Source organism: Lepidothrix coronata, unplaced genomic scaffold (assembly GCF_001604755.1).
Source record: "Lepidothrix coronata isolate B3197 unplaced genomic scaffold, Lepidothrix_coronata-1.0 Scaffold11, whole genome shotgun sequence".
In the NCBI taxonomy this organism is placed as follows: domain Eukaryota; kingdom Metazoa; phylum Chordata; class Aves; order Passeriformes; family Pipridae; genus Lepidothrix; species Lepidothrix coronata.
The window spans coordinates 9,110,674-9,115,822 of NW_016690191.1; positions in this window are offsets into that span (position 1 = coordinate 9,110,674).

Here is a 5,149-nt window from a genome sequence, read left to right on the forward strand (position 1 = left end):
GGAAGAGACGGGCCCGGGCGGCCCTTTCCGGGGCGGGCCGGGGGCGGGAGGCGGCGCCGCGCCCTGAGGGGCGGGGGATCCGCGGGCCGGCCCTCGGTCCCCGCGCACCGCCCCCGGCCGGGCCGGGAGGTGGAGCTGCAGCCCCGCGTTCGGAGCGGGCTTCGGGGGCGCCGCCGGGTGTGCCGGGCACGGAGCCATCGCCGCCGGAGCTCCTGCTGGCAGCATCGCGGAACAAAGACATTTAAGGGTGGGTTTCGAAAGAGCAGAGTGTAGCAGCTTATCACAGAATCAATGAGCGTGGAAAAGACCTCTGAGATCATCGAGTCCAATCTATGACCGAACACCACCGTGTCAATTAGACCATGGCACCAAGTGCCACATTCAGTCTTTTCTTAAACCCCTCCAGGGACGGTGCCTCCACCACCTCCCCGAGCACCCCATTCCAGTATCTAATCACCCTCTGTGTGAAGAAATTCTTCCTAGTATTCAACCTAAACCTCCTAAATAGGACAAATATTACTCATAAAGTGAGAGTAGGAACACTGAGAAGTCGGTCTTGCCCAAGAGGCTCCCAGTGGGCTGTTCCTGAGGTGATTCCCACTCCCCCGCCTGCAGTTTGGCCTCTTGGGAAGGTTTTCACCAGGGAGCTCCTGGGAACTGCCTCTACATTTGCTGCTCTTGCAAATGAAACAAAGGATCTCTTACCTACAAACAGTAATGTTCAAGATTACAGGGTTTTCTGGCTCTCTAGATACCATTTTTGCCATTCTGTTATGCTGTGCCTTTCAAACGAAGGTTAGTTTTATGGCACCATAGCTGAACAGGAGAAGTTGCTGATGCTAAATGAACAGAAGCCTTACTACTTTTGGTCATTTGGTACCCAGAGAAGTGATTTCAATTAATAGAAAAAGCTCCTCCTTTCTCTGTCAGACACAGTCACCTCCCAGCTCTGCTCTGACACAGTGATGTGCCCTCTGGTCCGTAGCTGCTGCAGGACTGTGGCTGGGATGGAACTGGGCATTCACTGGCAAAGCAAGGAAATGAACATGTGAAAGAAGGATGACCAATAACTTCCGTAGATACTTCGCACAACAAGGGGAAAAGTGCCTCTAACCCATTCATGTTTACCTGATCTGTTGGGATATGCCTTTCCAAATATGTGTAGTGAAATATTCAGCCTGTTGCAAAAAGATATTCAGATAGTCTCTCCTGTATTTTCTAACAGAATTGGTTTTCTCTCACTGTTTTTCTTGTGAACAAGGGGAAAGCATAGTGACAATTAAATATGTGCGTCAGTTGTCCCACCACAGACATCAGACTAAAATAACACTGTATCTATAGAGTTTTGTGTGCTTAATTCCGTTTTGGCAACCCACATATGCCTTTTCCAGTTACATATACTTTTCTGAAACAAAATTAGTTGACATTTTCTGGTTTGTCTTTCCATTCAAAGGTGGGGAGAATTTTTCTAGAGAAGGTGGGAAACAAACTGAAGTAATCCCTTCTGAGCTATGTGTTTCCAAGGAAAAAGTATCCCTCCATATCCAACATATGTCTGGCCAAAAAATCATGCTGACAATCAGAATTGTAAATTGGTTTATTATCAGAAAAAAAGCCAAAGAGGAACAAACTGAGGTCAGTAGGTTTAAAATTATGAAAACTTGGTGTTTCCTTGAAGCTAAGGTGAAAGATTTGGACTGGTATCTTTTAAAGTTCATTTTATGAAATGAATTGGCTAAGAATATCTCAGTTAAGAACTGTTCATGTAAAAACATCATATTATGTTGTAGAAGCCTGAAAAGCTTGTAAGCTTTGCAGACCAAAAATGTAAGTTCGATAAGCACTGGAAAAGCTGCTGGTAAAGCTGATGGAACTTGAATAAATGCTCACAACTCCCTGGCTGTGACTTTTTTCATTATTTTTATCGATTCTATGGTCGTTAAGTCCTTCTTTTTGCCTTAAGTGTTGTAAAAATAAATGCTGCATGTAAAATGACTTGTAGAGCACAAACCCTCAGGCTTGTACGTGGTTAATTTCTCATGCTGTTGATGAGTGCATTGAAATCAAGAGGACTATTCCTACTCCACACATATGTGCAAAATACATGAGTTATTGTCAGATGATTATAGATATACCTAATGCCTTGCATAAAAATCACCAGTAAACTTTCCAACATTTTTTTCCTTTTAAATACTAGATTATTTAGTATATAATTTACATAAAAGGAGATAAACTGAGATAAGGTAGAAAATGCAAATCCACAAAAGTAAGGAATATCTACCACATAGGCATAAACTTAGCAAGGTAGGTTGTTGGCTTGTTTGGTTTTTTCCTGCTTTCATCTGCCCACTGTTTTCATCAGCTAGATGAAAACCCTTGAAGTGTGGTTATAAAACAACTGCAAAAATAGCACTGAAAGGCTGATTTTCAGTTATTTCTCTAGGCTTAATATCAACTGCTCTCACCACAGTAAGAAACATTCTAATTGTCATTCCTGCAAGTTCTCCTTGGCATCTGATAGGCAAGTGGTACTCTTTCTGGCTCATGAATCATCACTGCAAATAAATAGAATAGAATAGAAAATAGGTTGATTGTGTATGAGCCAAAATAGAATCCAAAATAGAAGAGCTTATGCTCTGCACCGTGTTGTCTCTGTGCTGGGCAGAGGAGTGTGTAGTAGTAGATGATAGAAATGATGCCAAATGAAAACAGATGTAACCAGAAACAAAGACAGCACTTTTACCCATTTTTTTCTCTGATGATTAAACCTATTTTGTCATAATTAGCAGAGATTATGTGTTATCTGTCACATGTCACACAGGCTCACCAGGGCACTAGCGAGGAGCTCAGAGTGCCAGAGCAGAGCGGGGCAGGGCAGGTGTGCTCTGTGCTCACAGCTGTGTCTCTGAGTGCGTTGCCTCTCTGTGTTCTCCATGAACAGGGAAAGGGGTCATGTCCAAGGTTTTAGTGATGGTGTTGCTGGTTTCCAATTCTCTTCTCTCCCTACCGTCTGTCCAAGCCCTTACAGAGTCCTTCTGCATCACTTCTTGTTAGAGAGGCTTGGCAAAGCAGGAGCTGATTTAGTGCTAAGGAAATAAACTACGGATCTGGGAAATAGCATGGAAAAGATTTCACAGAAGTAGAAACATTTATCACATAAACAGAAGTATATCCTGTAAAACAAACACATTTGAACACAATAAGATGTATCATCACACAAAAAGCCATATGGAGACATATCACATAAACAGGCGTATTTTTGACCTGCACCTTCTTTGTGCTGTTGTATCCAATGAGAGTTCCTTTTCTGATCTCATGGCTTTACAGCTACCTTGATTCCAGCAAGGTAAAAATACATTTATTGCTTTTGTATTGTACAGAACTTTCATCCAAATGACTAAATGGGCAGTCTTAGCAATGGATGCACATTTACAATGCATTGTGGGAAGTGTTTGAGTGGAATAGAAGTAAATACCAGGAAAGGTAAATGGAGAGAAAGTACACATTTTTGTAAGCATTGATAACATTGAACAGGCAATGAACCACTGAATCAATACCAAAATGGGACAGACTATAAAGCCACATTGAAGTAAGAATTGATCTTTTCATTTGTCTATATCAGCAGTGTCCTGTAGTTTTGAATTCCTGTTGCTGTACATACACATCTGCTAAAGATGGCAGGGGAAAAGGTTACCCTGTGCTTCCCTGTAGAAGCTGCCCATCTTCTGTGCTCCTAAGGTGAGGGAAGGTTTTGGTTAGTATAATAGTTTTCCTTGTAAGTTAGCAAGCAAGCTATTTTTTTCTTATGTACAACACAATGCCTGAAATGTTTATATCCAAAATACCCTGTAATTCCTAACTCTGGTTCAGCTCCAAAAATAGAAGCCTGATTATAGGTAAGGATTCTGGGGTTATCAGTACATTTCTGAGAGTTATTTTCATTGCTCTGGATCTGTGGAAGACTATAGAAGTGAGTCTGACGTAAGGTAGAGCACTATTTCATCTAAATTATATGCAAAGGCTTGACTATGAAATAATGGTTGCTAACAGGGGAAAAAAATGCAATTTTTTTAGTGCTTGTGGTCCAGTTAATTATCATTCTCCTACTTTTTTTATGTGTTCTCCACAGCTTATATTACAGCAATATTATATATTGATAAGGGATTGAACAGTTCCACTGTGTTCCTGGCTCTCAGTTGTGAAATCTCTGATCCTTTCCATCTCTTCAAATAGTGTTTAGCCATTTTTTTGACAGTTAGCAAGCACTGAGATTTCTACTATTAAAGTGTTTTCATCTGTCCACTGCATGTATGCATCCGTGACTTCAAAACCATGAGGTCTTTTCTGAAGAAAAACCACCGTGATTTATCTTGGAAGCAGACCCTGTAGTTCTGAAGAGCTACCACTGCGATCCTTTGTTCTGCCGTGAAACGGCAAAAATGTCTTCCCCCGAGCCCTAGGGATTTGCTGGTGTTCTGTGCCTGCAAGGGCTAAACTTTAATATTGAAAACGTTGAGAATTATTGTCTTTTAATGATGCTTATCGTCATTTGCGCTACTGCCTTTTTTTAACCCTAAATTTTAAAAGAGCGAGACGTGCTATTATTAAACTTGTGATGTCCTCTCTTTGTAGTGAAAAGCAGATGATGATGAAGATTGATGACGGCGCCTTGGCTGGAAAGGGATGAAATAGATGGAAGTTATTCACAGGCCTCCCCTGAGGGAACGAATTCCACCCCTCCAGCTCCAAGCGCGGGTGCAGCGCAGCCCTTGGGGGCTGATGGCGCTGCCGGGGGTGGTCGCGCCGGGCGGGTGTGGCCGCAGCCCGTGGCCGGAGCCCGTTCATGGAGCCCTGCCCGCCCCTCTCCGCGCACCCCCCGGGTGCCCCACAGCCCCCCGGGTGCCCCACAGCCCCCCGGGTGCCCCGCAGCCCCCCGGCCGCCCTGCCCGGCCCCGGCCAGGAGCTCAGGGCCGCGGGAGCCGCGCATGCTCCGCGCCCGGCCCGCCCCCGTCTCCTCCCCGCGCCCGGGGCCGGCGGCGGGGCCGGGCTCGACCATTTCTGCGGGCGCGGGGACGCGGGGCCGAGCCCCGGGCAGCGCCTTCCCCGAGCTTCAGCACCGCGGGCCGGACAGCGCCCGCCGGCCCGAGCG